This window comes from Aquarana catesbeiana, linkage group LG08 (genome assembly GCF_042186555.1).
Source record: "Aquarana catesbeiana isolate 2022-GZ linkage group LG08, ASM4218655v1, whole genome shotgun sequence".
Lineage (NCBI taxonomy): Eukaryota > Metazoa > Chordata > Amphibia > Anura > Ranidae > Aquarana > Aquarana catesbeiana.
In genome coordinates, this window is record NC_133331.1 from 69,589,935 (window position 1) to 69,608,497 (window position 18,563).

The window sequence follows — 18,563 nt, forward strand, 5'->3', positions numbered from 1 at the left end:
CACATAAGATCTGGGTTTGGGGCTCCGGACATGAGAACCCTTAAAGATTGGCAGATATGGTCAGAGGGTACAGTAAGGTGTATCCCTTTGGAAGGTACTTTTGATGTCTGGAGGTACGAGACCCCAGAATAAAAATACCTTGGAAGTAGTTCAGCTGTGGCTTCAGAAATCTATAATGTTGAGTGAGTTGATGGATGCGTAGTACACGTTTGTGTGATTAAAAATATACAGGCCTGTTTTTGAAATTTGTGTGGCTGGTCCATGCAAAGATTTCGAAATGCTCTCGTGCTTTTCAAATTGTATTCTTTTTCTATCGCTAAAAGAGTGAAGGCAGTATTCCATCTGGTCGTTTTAATTTTTTTCATTTTCGTTTTTGGGAACTATGAAATATCTCCCCCACATTTGTATCTAAATGTTTGTCTGTTTTCAATGTTTGTATGTAGTAACATGTTTGAACCTACCGCGACAGCCCTCTTGCGTGTCGCGGCTGTTGTATTTTAAGTAAAAACATGAAAGTAAGAGTTACAGAGGGTTTAGTTATTATCGGTTTTGTAGAATGTCAAGTGACAATTTTCCCTATGTACACAAATGTTGTATTGTTTACCATTCTTTGAAGGATAGAGTAATAACTTTTGTTTATAAGTATCTTTCCAGGTCCAAAGAGTTTCTGGAAGTGTGTGTACAGGTGTATAAGAAGGTAAAAGTATCATAGGCTATTTCACTGTTTTGTTACATAGTTACATAGTAGGTGAGGTTGAAAAAAGACACAAGTCCATCAAGTCCAACCTATGTGTGTGATTATGTGTCAGTATTACATTGTATATCCCTGTATTGTTCTGCACCATTCTAAACCCTGCATGTCTTCCTCCAGCTTGTAATGAGGAGGGAAGAAAAGGGGGGATGAGAGTGGTGGGAATGACACATTTTCAAACCAACAATACTAACCGCTCTAATTCTAACTAAGTTTGTGCCAAGACTTTCTTTGATGGAATTTGAATCAGCAAGCAGCAGTCTGGTGAAGTAGGCTCCCATCCCAGATGCTAAGAACCTTTTTGTCACTGGTTCCAGGTATTACACCCCAGATGGTAAGCCACACACAGGTTATGTAGTGACCACAGTCCCAATGTCTGGGTTATTGTCATATGAGGTTTGTTTGGAGGTCAACCAAAACCAGAGTTGTATTTTCCTCATTAGCTGTCACCTACATTCTCAGCTGGTGGGGCAGTTTACATTCTTTCCAACCAGGTGACTGGGTCATTGTAAAGAAGTTTGAGGGACAAGACCAGGCCAGCCACTGCAAGAAGCTGCTCAACTACACCAAAAGGATGAGGAGTATCTTTGTTTATTTATATTTTTAAAGTGTATTTCCCAACTAGCTAAGAAAGAGAACAGGACACATGGTCGGGTCTACTAGTGCCCCAGCGATGACGGCGGTACATGCTATATGTGACGTTCATATTGGTGTGAGGAGTTTTGACAAACTAGTAAAATCCAAACAGACACTTGTCAATAGAACTTAATGATACATTCCTAGAGGGTAAAATTAGTTATAGTTTTAACATTAGCTCTGGCTTTTGCCCCTTCCTCACAAAAACAGTATGGGTATCGGGACAACTAGGTAGCCCACAAGTGTGTTTCAATTTTAGTTTCGGTAGAGGGGATACCTTCGTAGGGTCCACCACCTGTAAGGAAGGTATAACAATTAATCTAACTAACGAAAGCCCCGGCCTTTTTAATTACACCAATAGGCCAGATTACATCTGTTGGAAGAAAGGGTGTGACATTTAGACCGAGGGAGCCATCCCCCAGTCTATCCTGTTACTACTCAATGCACGTAACCGTCAGAGTGATTCCCCCTGTGCGACTCTGACTGGCCCCTACTATTTGTTATGCGGTACATCAGCTTATAAGGTAATTCCCCCCCAATGCAAGAGGTTCATGCGTCCTGGTGAAACTCGTCCCAGCATCTTACATCGCGGATGATCAGGAGGATCTGATGGCGTGAGAGAAGGTAAGAAGGGCAGGAAAACCTAGAAGGGAACTGTTCACCAACTCCGACCAGGCTTTGGACAGGGTGGGGGATTGAACTTATGAAACGATTGAACAATTTGTCATCCATTGTGGATGGGATATTCAATGAACTCGTAGAGGCTGTAAGGGAAATTTCACAGGAACAACGTCAGATCAAGACCCTTCTCTTGTAGGAAAAGATGGCCCTTGATTATCTGTTGGCATCCAAGGGGGGTTTCTGTGAATTCATAGGTAAAGACTGTTGTACCTGGATTGAGGATACCAGTGACAAAGGTCAGGATCATATGGATAAGGTTAGATCCCTGCAAGGCTAAGCCAGAGCTATAGCTGGTGAAGGTTGGAATTCTTTTAAGGGTTTGGGAAACTTGGGGGATTTTTTATTTTCCATCGGATCATGGTTGAAGGAAGTAGGGGTATATATACTCATGTTGTTTTTATTTCTATTCCTTCTTTATGTCATGATGAGGTGTTCCTGTTGCCTGATTGGACGCGTGACCAGAGCCCAAGCAGATGACCACATCTTCCTCACCGAGATGAGACGCCCCGAAGGCCAGCCCACGTACGAGACACAGAGCATGCCAGACCGACCAGCGATTACTAAAGCTCACCATGTCGTGTCCTCTTTACAAGTCATTCCTCCTGAAGAACAGAATCTACAAGTCAAGCCGCGTTTTCCTTTTCTTATGGACTCATATGGACTGTAAGGACTGATACATTTCCAGGTGTAAGAAGAAGATCAAGATTCATCGAGGGACACATGGGAGGATATGACAAAGAGGAGGAGCTGTTGTGGAAAATTTTATTTATGTATCTTGTCAGATGCCCCCCAGTGTCAGTTTTGCTGCAATACTCTCATGTGAGGGTATTCGCACATACAGATGCTGGTGGAAGACCATTGGATGCGGAAACTGTTTGCTTTTTTAAGGATGTCTGTTTATGTCTCTCCAAGGACCTGGCCACTCCATGGCGACCACATTTCAACTCCTGAGTAAACAAGTTTGCATACTTTGGGAACCATAGTATAACCATACAATATTATGGCCCACTGGGCCATGGTATAGTACGGTTCGCATCACTGGTAGCAGTGGGAGTGTGCACATAGTTGTGTTTAAAGCCATGTGCTTGCTGCATAGTTTTGCACACTACTGTCTGCACACGTCACTACTGCATTTCTATTTGATTATATGCATATGTGTCATTGGCTCTTTTGAATGAATACAAATGTCTGATTGGCTGATTCTGAAGTCAGCAGCCTCTTTTGTTATCCATGTGTTTAGTATAAATAAAAGCCACTTGGCTATTTTGCTCAGGATTTGCATTGAGCTTGAGGTGATACCGTCTGTTTGTGTTACTTGGAGAGAAAGAAAGGCGCGCTTTCCCGGCATTATATAAGAGAGCTTTTTGTGCTTTTAAGCGCAAAGAAATTATATGCTTATATGGAGAAGCTTAGATTTTCCCTGACAATGTATAAGTGAACTTTTCCTTTATTCAATAAAAGTGGGCTGCCACGCCCTAAAACTAAAGCTTGGACTGGTGCAGCTCATTGTAAATGCACCTGCTACTTGAGTTTAATCACCCCAATCTCACAATGTTGGCATTCATGATTCCCTCAATGAACTGTAGCTCTCCAGTGCCAGCAGCACTCATGCAGCCCCAGACCATGACACTCCCACCACCATGCTTGACTGTAGACAAGACACACTTGTCTCTTTACTCCTCACCTGGTTGCCGCCACACACGCATGACACCACCTGAACCAAATAAGTTTATCTTGGTCTCATCAGACCACAGGACATGGTTCCAGTAATCCATGTCCTTAGTCTGCTTGTCTTCAGCAAACTGTTTGCGGGCTTTCTTGTGCATCATCTTTAGAAGAGGCTTCCTTCTGGGACAACAGCCATGCAGACCAATTTGATGCAGTGTGCGGCATATGGTCTGAGCACTGACAGACTGAGCCCCCACCCCTTCAACCTCTGCAGCAATGCCGGCAGCACTCATACGTCTATTTCCCAAAGACAACCTCTGGATATGACGTTGAGCATGTGCACTTAACTTCTTTGGTTGACCCTGGCAAGGCTGTTCTGAGTGGAACCTGTCCCGTTAAACCGCTGTATGGTCTTGGCCAACATGCTGCAGATCAGTTTCAGGGTCTTAGCAATCTTCTTATACAACCCCTGGCAAAAATTATGGAATCACCAGTCCCTGAGGATGTTCCTTCAGTTGTTTATTGTTGTAGAAAAAAAGCAGATCACAGACATGGCCAAAAACTAAAGGCATTTCAAATGGCAACTTTCTGGCTTTAAGAAACACTAAAAGAAATCAAGAAAAATAATTGTGGTGGCCAGTAACAGTTAGATTTATAGAACAAGCACAGGGAATAAATTATTGAATCACTCAATTTTGAGGAAAAAATGATGGAATCATGAAAAACAAACAAACAAAATAACACTCCAACACATCACTAGTACTTTGTTGCACCACCTCTGGCTTTTATAACTGCTTGCAGTCTCTGAGGCATTGACTTAATGAGTGATAAACAGTACTCTTCATCAATCTGGCTCCAGCCTTCTTTGATTGCTGTTGCCAAATCATCTTTGCAGGTTGGAGCCTTGTCATGGACCATTTTCTTTAACTTCCACCACAGATTTTCAATTGGATTGAGATCCGGACTGTTTGCAGGCCATGTCATTGACCTTATGTGTCTTTCTTCAAGGAATTTTTTCACAGTTTTTGCTCTATGGCAAGATGCATTATCATCTTGATAAATGATTTCATCATCCCCAAACATCCTTTCAATAGATAGGATAAGAAAAGTGTCCAAAATTTCAATGTAAACCTGTGCATTTATTGAAGATTTAATGACAGCCATCTCCCCAGTGCCTTTACCTGACATGCAGCCCCATATCATAATTGACTGTGGAAATTTGCATGTTTTCTTCAGACAGTCGTCTGCATAAATCTCATTGGAACAGCACCAAACAAAAGTTCCAGCATCATCCCTTTGCCCAATGCAGATTCGAGATTCATCACTGAATATGACTTTCATCCAATCATCCACAGTCCACGATTGCCTTTCCTTAGCCCATTGTAACCTTGTTTTTTTTTTTGTGTTTAGGTGTTAGAGATGGCTTTCTTTTAGCTTTTCTGTATGTAAATCCCATTTCCTTTAGGCGGTTTCTTACAGTTCAGTCACAGATGTTGACTCCAGTTTCCTCCCATTTGTTCCTCATTTGTTTTCTTGTACATTTTCTGTTTTCAAGGCATATTGCTTTAAGTTTTCTGTCTTGACGCTTTGATGTCTTCTTTGGTCTACCAGTATGCTTGCCTTTAACCACCTTCCCATGTTGTTTGTATTTGGTCCATGTTTTAGACACAGCCGACTGTGAACAACCAACATCTTGTGCAACACTGCGTGATGATTTACCCTCTTTATCTACATACTAACAAGCAGATTTAATCTGATGCAGGTGTTAGTGTTTGTAATGAAAATTTACAGGGTGATTCCATAAATTTTTCCTCAGAATTGAGTGATTCCATAATTTATTCCCTGTGCTTGTTCTATAAATCTAACTGTTACTGGCCACCACAATTATTTTTCTTGATTTCTTTTAGTGTTTCTTAAAGCCAGAAAGTTGCCATTTGAAATGCCTTTAGTTTTTGGCCATGTCTGTGATCTGCTTTTTTTCTACAACAATAAACAACTGAAGGAACATCCTCAGGGACTGGTGATTCCATAATTTTTGCCAGGGGTTGTAGCCTAGGCCAGTGATGGCGAACCTTGGCACCCCAGATGTTTTGGAACTACATTTCCCATGATGCTCATGCACTCTGCAGTGTAGTTGAGCATCATGGGAAATGTAGTTCCAAAACATCTGGGTTGCCAAGGTTCGCCATCTTTATGTAGAGCAACAATTCTTTTTTTCAGATCCTCAGAGAGTTCTTTGCCACCAAGTGCTATGTTGAACTTCCAGTTACTAGTATGAGAGAGTAAGATCGATAACACCAAATTTAACAAACCTGCTCCCCATTCACACCTGAGACCTTGTAACACTAATGAGTCACATTAAACCGGGGAGGGAAATGGTTAATTGGGCCCAATTAGGACATTTTCACTTCAGGGTGTACTCACTTTTGTTGCCAGCGGTTTAGACATTATTGGCTGTGTTGAGTTATTTTTAGGGGAGAACAAATGTACACTGTTATACAAGCTGTACACTCACTACTTTACATTGTAGCAAAGTGTAATTTCTTCAGTGTTGTCACATGAAAAGATATAATAAAATATTTACAAAAATGTGAGGGGTGTACTCACTTTTGTGAGATACTGTATATCTAAAATGGACTGGGCATCAGTTACTGCTTTTTTAAATTATTTTTTCCCTTTTTTTTCTTTATTTAATCATTTTGTCTATTTTTTTTCCTTCTGTGAAAAATGTCAAAAATTAGGCTAATCAGAGGCCAGTTGTTGTACAAAGAACACGTCCACTAAAGTTTAAAGGAGCTTCCGTAAATATCAGAAGCCATTAAAAGCCAATTGTACCCTAAAAATGCCCCAAAACAAAATAATTTTTATCTCCTCTATTACCTTCAATTAACCACTTGTAGACCGCCCACCACATTTATATATATATATATAGTGGCAGGGCGCCTCTATTGCGCTAAATCACGTACCAGTACGTCATTTCGTGCAAAAAAAACTGTGGGTGCACGCCCATGCATTCGTTTCCCAGAGAGGCAGAATGGTGATCTGCCTATGTAAACAAGGCAGATTGCCGTTCTGACAGGGGAGGACACAGAGATATTCTGTTCCTGCTAAGCAGGAACACGGATCTCTGTGTTTACCCCGTCAGTCCACCCCCCACACAGTTAGCAAGCACCTCCTAGGGACACACTTAACCCTTTGATCGCCCCTGGTGTTAAAGCCCTTCTCTGCCAGTGTCATTAGTACACTAACAGTGCATATTTTTTAGCACTGATCACTGTAATAATGTCACTGGTTCCCAAAAAAAGTGTCAAAAGTGTTGTGCTAATGATCTTCCACCTTTGTGTTAGATACTTGTAACAGTATTCAGAAAGAATCCTTCACCAGTGATAGGATGGCAGTGCACCTTATACTTAGACCTTTGTTTTACCAGTGGGTCCAAGTAAGCATTCCCCTAATGGGGGTAAGTTCAGATGCATGCTCGGCTCTTGATCTCCAACACCTCCTTTCAATGATACATGCTCTCATTCAGCGATATCTCGTGCTTTCTGTAAATACTTTAGCCGAATAAAATAGGGGTTGAACACTCGCATAAAAGACAATCAACCGTGCCGGCGTGTCAGACAAATAGCATAATCCCAACATGCATCCACATAGGTGGCAGTGACCGCGGGATAACATCCGAGAGTCTGGCTCCTGATTCCCAAACGCATGTCGTCCTGGACATGGACTTCATCAGTAAGTGGAGCCTCACCCTATATCCACCACTTAAATAAGTTAACTCCATCCTGTCTATTCAGTCACAGACTGAGAGGGAAATGAAAAACCATGGACTTAAAAATTCTTTACAGGGACTCAACCCCATCCCCCTTTATATTACCCCCCAAAGCTGCCCTAGAGCGACCCCTTCCCAGACAAAATCAACTGCTTTGGCAATGCTAAAATGTATTTGGTCCTGCCAATAAAGCTTATTTGAATTTGATAAGAGAGAGGAGAGATAGAGACAGGAGATGACCCCCTACTTCTGTCACCAATGGAGAAAGGCCTACAAGACAGCCTGGAAGTTCTGGAGAAATAAGGTGCCACATGGGCACCGCCTATCAACTCAAGGTGTTTCGAAGGAAGAGCACAAAACAAACAAATAACCAGGGCTTTTTTTCAGGCTCAGACCCTTTGGTGACTGCTCACCACAATCACTTGTAAACACAGAAGTCTGGTTTCGGTGTTTACAAGTGACAGCTATACACTCTGTGCGTAACCCCCATGAACTCTGCACTCTGTATGTAATGCAATCCTGATATTTAATGCCCCTTTAAGACCCTTCTACTGTTTGTGAAATATGACCACACCCACCATTTGATGTGATTTGGAGGGTGTGCGTGGAGGGAGGGGTTTTGGGGGGTCGTGGTTGAGTTCCAGTACCTATTTGAGAAAAAAAGCCCTGCAATTAACCCTTCCTTTACATTTAACAACTGCACTCTTGATTAGGGATGAGCTTCCAGTTTGAGTCGAACTCATGTTCGACTCGAACATCGGCTGTTCGTCAGTTCGCCGAACAATTTGGGGTGTTCGCGGCAAATTCGAAAGCCGCGGAACACTCTTTAAAAGTCTATGGGAGAAATCAAAAGTTCTAATTTTAAAGGCTTATATGCATGGTATTGTCATAAAAAGTGTTTGGGGACCTGGGTCCTGCCCAAGGGGACATGGATCAATGCAAAAAAAAGTTTTAAAAACGGCCGTTTTTTCGGGAGCAGCGATTTTATTAATGCTTAAAGTGAAACAATAAAAGTGTAATATTCCTTTAAATTTCGTACCTGGGGGGTGTCTATAGTATGTCTGTAAAGGGGCGCATGTTTCCCGTGTTTAGAACAGTTTGACAGCAAAATGACATTTCAAAGAAAAAAAGTCATTTAAAACTATTCGCGGCTATTAATGAATTGCCAGTCCGACAATACACATAAAAGTGCAGTGATAAAAACGGCATGGGATTTCCCCACAGGGGAACCCCGAACCAAATTTTTTTTTTAAAAGTCCCCGTGCGTCAGAGGGGGGCGGGGTCACCGGGTGGCCCCGCCCTCCATTATTTAAGAAGTGTCAGAAGACGAGGAGCGTCACACAGCGGGAGCCTCCCATCATGGATGCGGAGCGGTCTGAGAACGAAGAAGGGAAGAAGACGCCGCGGAGCAAGATGCTGGACGAGAACACCAGAGCAAGAAGCAGAGGATCGGAGGAAGAACCAAAGGAAGAAGAAGATGGAGGAAGAAATCGAAGGAACATAGAAGAAAGAAGATAGAAGAAAGAAGATGGAAAAGAAGAAGACTTTAAATAAAGGAATTGTCAAAAACTGTCTTTTGTCATTTTTAACATTTTTGACAGTTTTTTTGTGAAATGGTAGGGGTACTTTTGTACCCCTTACCATTTCACACAGAGGGGGGCTGGGATCTGGGGGTCCCCTTGTTAAAGGGGGCTTCCAGATTCCGATAAGCCCCCACCCGCAGACCCCCACAACCACCGGGCAAGGGTTGTGGGGATGAGGCCCTTGTCCCCATCAACATGGGGACAAGGTGCTTTGGGGGGGACCCCAAAGCACCCTCCCAATGTTGAGGGCATGTGGCCTGGTACGATTCAGGAGGGGGGGCGCTCTCTTTTCCCCCTATTTTTCCTGTGGCCTGCCAGGTTTCATGCTCGGATAAGGGTCTGGTATGGATTTTTGGGGGGACCCCACGCCAATTTCTTTTTAAATTTTGGTGCGGAGTTTCCCTTAAAATCCATACCAGACCCTTCAGGTCTGGTATGGATTTTGAGGGGGACCCCCACGCCATTTTTTTTTTACATTTTGGCACGGGGTTTCCCTTAATATCCATACCAGACCTGAAGGGCCTGGTATGGAATTTAGGGGAACCCCCACGCCATTTTTTTTAAATTTTGGTTCGGGGTTCCCCTGTGGGGAATTCCCATGCCGTTTTTATCAATGAACTTTTATGTGTATTTTCAGACCGGCAATTCATTAATAGCCGCGAGTAGTTTTAAATGACCTTTTTCCTTTGAAATGTCATTTTGCTGTCAGACTGTTCTAAACATGGGAAACATGCGCCCCTTTACAGGCATACTATAGACACCCCCCAGGTACGAAATTTAAAGGAATATTACACTTTTATTGTTTCACTTTAAGCATTATTAAAATCACTGCTCCCGAAAAAACGGTCGTTTTTAAAACTTTTTTTTGCATTGATCCATGTCCCCTGGGGCAGGACCCGGGTCCCCAAACCCTTTTTAGGACAATACCATGCAAATTAGCCTTTAAAATTAGCACTTTTGAACGTTAGAGTCCCATAGACTTCAACGAGGTTCTAACGTTCGTGCAAAGTTTTGGTCCGTTCGCAAGTTCTGGTGCGAACCGAACCGGGTGGTGTTCGGCTCATCCCTACTCTTGATGAATCCCATAACTACAGTACACATACCCTGGCCTAAAAATTAACCAATCAGGAAGTTTCAAGCCAGCCATAGAGGCACTAAAAGACAAGACATGCAGAGTTTCTTTGCTGACATTAGACCACTTAAAACCACTGGTGAGAGTTTAGTTCAGAATATTTAATAGTGTCATCACACCAATCCTTCTTTTATGGCAGTGAAGTTTGGGGTCCTGTCACCTTCCCAGACCAATGCAAATGGGACTCCAGCCAAACAGAAATGTTTCATCTGGAATTCTGCAAGCACCTCCTCCAAGTCCAATGGAGCTCCTCCAACAGTGATTGATATTTACTTGATATTTACCACTTGAGTTCCGGGAAGGTTTTACCCCCTTCCTGAGGGCATACATACACAGACATCCTCCCATACTTGTGCTGCCCACGCGGCCCCTGCGGCATGTAGCATGACCTCACAATTGTCATTCCAAGTGCGACAGTACTAAAAACTAAAAATGTGCCTGGGCAGGAAGGGGGTATATGTGCCCAGTAAGCAAGTGGTTAACTGACAAGTACTTTGACTAGGGGAAAGATCCGTGTTCCTGCTTTGCAGAAACGCAGAATCACTACCTTCCCGTCTGACAGAATGACAATCTGCCTTGTTTACATCGGTGGGTGTCATTGGTGGGTGCCAGCTGACATCGAGTCTGTGGTACCCGCTGCTGGGCTTCCGCTGTGTAGTACCAGACCCAAAAGTGTCAGAACTAGGTATGTGATCTGGCGCAGAGCAGTAAATGTACTGTGCATGGCTTTCTAAAAAAGGCAGTACCCTGTCACTGTTCATATGCAAAGCAACCATATAGTTGGCAACATTGTCAAAAAGGCACCATGGTTAATATGGTGTCAAGATGATTTAAGTGCATTATTTCTATTATTGCATTGTGATATAAAATGAAATCATTCAACTCACCATAATGCAGAATCAGTGGGAGCCCTGAGTGTGTCACTTGCCACAGTCGCCTGCCACCAGATGCCATCAGGCATCCCCAGCAGAGTCCCTTCTTACATCAGGGCTCCCCAGCAGAGTCCTTCCTTACACCTGGCATTCCCAGTAGAGTCCCTCCTTGCATCAGGTGCCCCCAGTAGAGTCCCTCCTTGCATCAGGCATTCCCAGCAGAGTTCCTCCTTACATCAGGCATTCCCAGCAGAGTCCCTCCTTACATCAAGCATTCCCAGCAGAGTTCTCCTTACATCAGGCATTTCCAGAAGAGTCCCTCCTTACAACAGGCATTCCCAGTAGAGTCCCTCCTTACATCAGGCGCCCCCAGCAGAGTCCCTCTTTACATTAGGCGCCCCCAGCAGAGTTCCTTCTTACATCAAGCTCCCCCAGCAGCGTCCCTCCTTACATCAGACACCCCCAGCAGAGTCCCTCCTTACATCAGGCGCCCCCAACAGAGTCCCTTTGCTCTGCCTCTCATTGGATAATGCATGATTTGATCTCCGCCACCATTACAGAAGACTAGCTCTCATGGAGGCCGAGCCTGACTTGCCGAGAGGAAGAAACAAGAGGCAGAGCCCAGCTGGCTGCCAATAGAAATGGAGCTGCTGCCAACCCACCACCCCCCGCTGCCTGCTGCCGGTCTGTGACCTGTTGTGGGAAAGGCCGCTGGTCGGGGGGTTAGTGGCAGCTCCATTTTTATTGGCAGGCCTCCACGAGAGCTGATCTTCTGTAAAATGGCGACGGAGATCATTACCAGTGCCGGCCCCAGACCTCTAGTGGCGGCTCTGGCGATTCTCTGGGAGTCGGGACAAAGGCCAATTTCCCGTGATTTTTCCCGGGACAATGTAAAAACGGGACAAGGGTTTAGATCCCGTGAATGTCCCCGGAAAATCGTGACTTTTGGCATGTATGCAACCATATGCAAGTAGATGCATGACATCTGTTTGTTTTTCAATGCACACGATCATTGTTTAAATGTACTGTAATTTTAGGAAAACATGCACATATGTGTCTCTTGTAAATCATACTCGTTTGTGCATGTGTCTGTTTTGCATACAAGAGCGATGTGTACTGTGTTTTGAGGAACAAGAACATACAAGAACATATTTGGGGGGCACACCATACAATGCGTTTAAATTCAAGATGGTGCTGCTATAAGACCTACAAACAGTACAAAATATTTTTACAGCGCACACATACAAGAATGTCATTCTTGTATGTGTGCGCTGTAAAATATTTTGTGTGTTTTGAGGAACAGACACGCACAGACTTGTAATCTCAGAATTGCTGCCCATACAGATGTATTGTATGCAGAATTAGCTAGCAGTTGCATGCATGCTCCAGGTTGCTTTCTATGAAGCCCAATATGCAGAGTTAGCTAGCCGATTGCGTGCATATGATTGCTCTTACCCAGTGCTGTATCCTGGTGGCCTAGGGCTGCATTTTGTGGGGGGGGGGCAAAAAAGCCGCCCCCACTAGGATCACCACATGTCCCACAATAAAACTTACAGAGCTGTCCGGAATGCAGACAACAGGGGCAGACGGAGCCACTATAACGCTGACTCCACCCCCACCTGAGACTCTACTGGTCACTAGTTGCTATAGCTGCCTGGCATCTAGTAACCAGTGGAGTCACGGCCACAACTCCCTGACTCCCTGGCCCTGCCCAGCTTTCAAAGGGGAGGAGGATTCAACATTCTCCTTCTCCGTGCCTGGTGCACGTGGGGCCCAAAGCAGCTGCAAACTTGAGCCCTTGTTTTGGAGAGTCCCAGCGGCAAGGTGCAGGGCAGTGGAGCTAAATCCACAAATCTGTGTCTTCACACAGCGAGCGGGTGGCCCCAGACTGGCTAGAACCGGGAGCCCGGGAGGGAGAAGACATCCACTGCCACCCTGACCTGAGCAGCAGTGGGCGCAGCATCCCTGGCGCCTCCCAAAGCCTGCACTCCTCCTCTAACCTCCTCTCTGCTCCCCACTATGACATCAGTAGGAAGATAGGCTGACTGAGGGCCAAGAGGACAAGGATGGGCAGGAGGTAGGTGCATCATACACACACCTACCCACAGACAGGGGGGCACAGGAGGGACTACATGCAGGGCTAGGGGTCTCATTCACACTCCCCCCCCCCTCTCATTTTTATTTTTTTATTTTTCTTATTTAATTATTTTTTATTTTATTTTTTTTACTAGTAATGGCGGCGGTCAGGGACTGCGATATTGCAGCACACACATCGGACACCTCACTCACTCTTTTGACACTTTGTGGGGACCAGTAACATTATTATGCCCCGTACACACGGTCGGATTTTTCGATGGAAAATGTCCGATCGGAGCGTGTTGTCGGAAATTCCGACCGTGTGTGGGCTCCATCGGACATTTTCCATCTGATTTTCCGACACACAAAGTTGGAGAGCAGGAGATAAAATTTTCCGACAACAAAATCCGTTGTCGGAAATTTCGATCGTGTGTACACAAATCCGACGGACAAAGTGCCACGCATGCTCAGAATAAATAAAGAGATGAAAGCTATTGGCCACTGCCCCGTTTATAGTCCCGATGTACGTGTTTTACGTCACCGCGTTTAGAACGATCGGATTTTCCGACAACTTTGTGTGACCGTGTGTATGCAAGACAAGTTTGAGCCAACATCCGTCGGAAAAAATCCTAGGATTTTGTTGTTGGAATGTCCGAACAAAGTCCGACCGTGTGTACGGGGCATAACAGTGATCAGTGCTAAAAACAATGCACTTTCACTGCACTAATAACACTGGCAGGGAAGGGGTAAACATCAGGGGCGATCAAAGGGTTAAAGGGGTTGTAAACCCTCGTGTTTTTTCACCTTAATGCATCCTATGTAAACAAGGCAGACTGTCATTCCACGAGTACCGATCCATGTCTTCATGCAGTGAAAGCACCTCCCCCACAGTTACTGTAAGCTACTTATTGTAAGGCTTCATTTTTTTCTTTTTTAAATAACAAACATGTCATACTTACCTCCACTGTGCAGCTCGTTTTGCACAGAGTGGCCCTGATCCTCGACTTTTGGGGTCCCTCTGCGGCTCTCGCAGCTCCTCTTGACAGATAACCCCCTAGGAGAAGCGCTCTCCCGGGGGTTACCTTGCGGGCGCACTCCCCAGTCCAGCATTTGTGTCCATAGACGTAGAGTAGGAAAGCTGATTAATCATTCTCGTGTATACTCATGAATCGTTAGTAAGCCTTGGATTGTACAGTTATATAGAAAGACACAAAAGAGGTATTCACTTTTGGCTCTGTCCGGTCTAGATCGTACTGGGGGCCAGTTCTTATGAGTGAAGTAGTTTAACAAATAGCGGTGTACTAGTCAGTTGAGTGTTATACTTCTAGTGTGTGCTAACCATGGGGACCAGTGTCTATGGAATTTGTCCCCTGTCAGATTAGCTTTGGAAAAAAGATATTCCATATGACAGTGCTCATTAAGCGTGTTAATGAAAGAAGTGATAGTTGGTGGGAGTGGGTTTTTCCAGGCGCGGGCTAAGACTGCACGCGCTGCTATTAAAACATGTTGAATAATTGTGATTTTGGCTGTAGGCCAAGATTGGGAATCTAAACCAAAGAGAGCCATCTGTGGAGTCAATTGTCGGGAGATGTTAGTTGTGTTAATGATTAATGCAGATACTTGTTTCCAAAATGGTATTATGATAGGGCAATCCCACCATATATGAAACATGTCCCCAGTTTCATCACAATTCCTCCAGCATTTTGAAGATTGAGAAGGAAATATGGATGCCAGTCTAGCAGGTGTGTAGTACCATTTATGGTAAATCTTCATGAGGGTTTCCCAGTGGGATACATTTTTGGAAAAGATAGACAGGAGGCGAAGAGTTCGGTACCATTCTTTTGTAGGAAAGGAGGACTTTAATTTTGATTCCCAGTATAGCACACTCGCTGGTTTGTGTGTGGTTACTGTTCGTGAGAGTAGAGTGTAGATGTAAGAGATGCCCTTGACTTTGTTGGTGGGGTGAACATAGAAGGAGAGCAGGTCCCTGGAGGTCATTTCTGTAGAATTAGGCAGTTTTGAGAGTATATGTCGGATCCTGAGATAGATGTAAAAATCTTTGCTTGATAGACCGAATTCCCTGGTGAGTTGTTGGTAACTTTTGAGGTTCAATTGGAGGTATAGGTCTCCAATTGTCTTAATTCCGGCTTCATACCAATGTTGAATAGTTAAATTCGGAGATAGGAGCTGCAATGCGAGAATTGGAAGTAGTTTCAAGGTGTCTGTGTGTATTCCTTGATAGGTGTGACATACAGCTTTCCATGTTGCGATAAAGGCATTGACCGTAGGAAGGTATGAGCGCGGAGCATGGAAGTTCATCCAGGTTGCTGATAATACTAGTTGTGGGGTACTCGGTATAGCAGTTGATTCAATTTGATGCCAGTGTAGTAGGGTGCGGGGACCACCACTGCTTTACTTGATCTAAGATGACTGCTGTATAGTACCATTTGATATTGGGTGCACCCATCCCAGCACAGGTAGTAGGAGAGGATAGTATTGAAGCTTTCAGTTGTGGTTTGCGAGCTGCCCAAATAAAGGAGTTGAGAATTTGTTGTATTTTGGATAGTTCTGTCGGTAATATTGGTAATGGTAGTGTCCTAAAGTAGTAAAGAACACGTGGGAGAAGAAACATTTTGGTCAGGGCTATCCGTCCAGCCCATGATGCTGTGATGGATGACATAGCCGAAGTTATGCTTAGTAGATTCTGATGAAGGGAAGATAAGTTAGTGCGAAGGAGCGTGGAGGAAGGGGATACAAGTTGGATGCCCAGATATGTCATTGAGGAGCCGGGGGCCCAGGAGAAAGGGGAAACCTTGGAAATCTCCATTTTGATTGAGGGTGATATTGAAATGCCAATCATGGATGACTTGGAGTGGTTTAGTTTATACATTGAGATCTTACTAAAATCATCAAGTACTTGAGATAAAATGGGGAGCGAATTTAGAGGGTCAGTAAGTGCGATAATAACGTTGTCTGCATAAATCCCTATTTTGTGATGGGTGTCTCCAACCAGAATCCCTGAAATGAGGGGTTTGTGCAGATGGTTTGGGCTAGGGGCTCAATCACCAAGGCAAAGATCAGGGGCGAGAGTGGACACCCCTGTCGAGTACCATTGGTGATTGTGAAGGAATTAGAGAGAATGCCTGAAGTCCATACGTTAGCGCTGGGTGAGGAATAGAGACCTAGGATGGCTTGCAAAAATTTGCCCTCTATGCCAAATTTTCTCAGCACCCCTTCCAGATAGCCCCAGTGGACTCTATCAAACGCCTTCTCTGCGTCAAGAGAGATCAGCAGAGAGGGCGTTTGGTGATGTTCAGCCCAGTGAATGAGATCCACAAAGTGACGGGTGCCATCAGAGGCCTGACGTTGGGGGATGAAGCCTACCTGATCTGGGTGTACAAGGTTACATAGTTACATAGTAGGTGAGGTTGAAAAAAGACACAAGTCCATCAAGTCCAACCTATGTGTGTGATTATGTGTCAGTATTACATTACATATCCCTGTATATTGCGGTCATTCAGGTGATTATCTAATAGTTTCTTGAAGCTATCAATGCTCCCCGCTGAGACCACCGCCTGTGGAAGGGAATTCCACATCCTTGCCGCTCTTACAGTAAAGAACCCTCTACGTAGTTTAAGGTTAAACCTCTTTTCCTCTAATTGCAATGAGTGGCCACGAGTCTTATTAAACTCTCTTCTGCGAAAAAGTTTTATCCCTATTGTGGGGTCAGCAGTACAGTATTTGTAAATTGAAATCATATCCCCTCTCAAGCGTCTCTTCTCCAGAGAGAATAAGTTCAGTGCTCGCAACCTTTCCTCATAACTAAGATCCTCCAGACCCTTTATTAGCTTTGTTGCCCTTCTTTGTACTCGCTCCATTTCCAGTACGTCCCTCCTGAGGACTGGTGCCCAGAACTGGACAGCATACTCCAGGTGCGGGCGGACCAGAGTCTTGTAGAGCGGGAGAATTATCGTTTTATCTCTGCAGTTGATCCCCCTTTTAATGCATGCCAATATTCTGTTTGCTTTATTAGCAGCAGCTTGGCATTGCATGCCGTTGCTGAGCCTATCATCCACTAGGACCCCCAAGTCCTTTTCCATCCTAGATTCCCCCAGAGGTTCTCCCCCCAGTGTATAGATTGCATTCATATTTTTGACACCCAAATGCATTATTTTACATTTTTCTACATTGAACCTCATTTGCCATGTAGTCGCCCACCCCATTAATTTGTTCAGGTCTTTTTGCAAGATTTCCACATCCTGCGGAGAAGTTATTGCCCTGCTTAGCTTAGTATCGTCTGCAAATACAGAGATGGAACTGTTTATCCCATCCTCCAGGTCATTTATGAACAAATTAAATAGGATTGGTCCCAGCACAGAACCCTGGGGGACCCCACTACCCACCCCTGACCATTCTGAGTACTCCCCATTTATCACCACCCTCTGAACACGCCCTTGTAGCCAGGTAAGGCATGTGTTCTGATAAATGCGTAGCTAATCATATTGGACTTTTTATTGCATGTGTTACTTAACAAACATTTCGTAATTTATTGCACGTTGAAATTCTATTACTACATGAGTTATTTTACTGCAATTTTCAAGTAATTATTTAAAGCAGAGGTCTGTCCACCGCTGCAAAAATTAAAAGCCAGCAGCTGCACATACTGCAGCTGCTGACTTTTAATAGTCAGACACTTACCTGTCCTGGAGTCCACCGAATTCGGCACCGCAGCTGATGTTTCCATCAGTTGTGGGGTGCATGCTGCCTTCATTGCGAGTAACCTTACGGCTTCATGCCGGGAACACTACTGTGCATGTGCAAGGCTCCGCTCCTCTCTCCTACTGGCCTGGCGGCAGGGGAAGGAAGAGGGAGCCCGGGCGGTGACGTCAATACCCACGGCTGAGGCTCCGGGAAGTGGGAACAGGATATCTGTGAAAGACAGGTATCCTGTCCCCCTCCCCCCCGAAAGGTGCCAAATTTGGAACCGGAGGGGGGGGAGGAATACAAAGACTACACTTTTGGGTGGAACTCCGCTTTAACTCTTAGTGAATTAATCCCAAGGTCACAAAGTAGACTTTGTTTATGTAGCAAACATTTTGGTGTCCTGCATCCCAGCTATTTCCCTTGACTATCACAATATGTAAAAAAGTTCAAAAACAAGTTTTCATCAGCCCTACGTCCCTATTTGTTTTTTTTGTTAATGTATTTTTTTTTTAAAAATGGGGAATAAATGGGTTAAACAATCTATTTTTATTTTACTTTTTTTCGTATTTTTCTGTATGTATTGTACAGTTTTATGTTAAAGTGGTAGTCAACCCGCAGATTTTTTTTTTTTTTTTAAATCTGTAAGGCAAAAGGCATAATGAGCTAGTATGCACCACATACTAGCTCA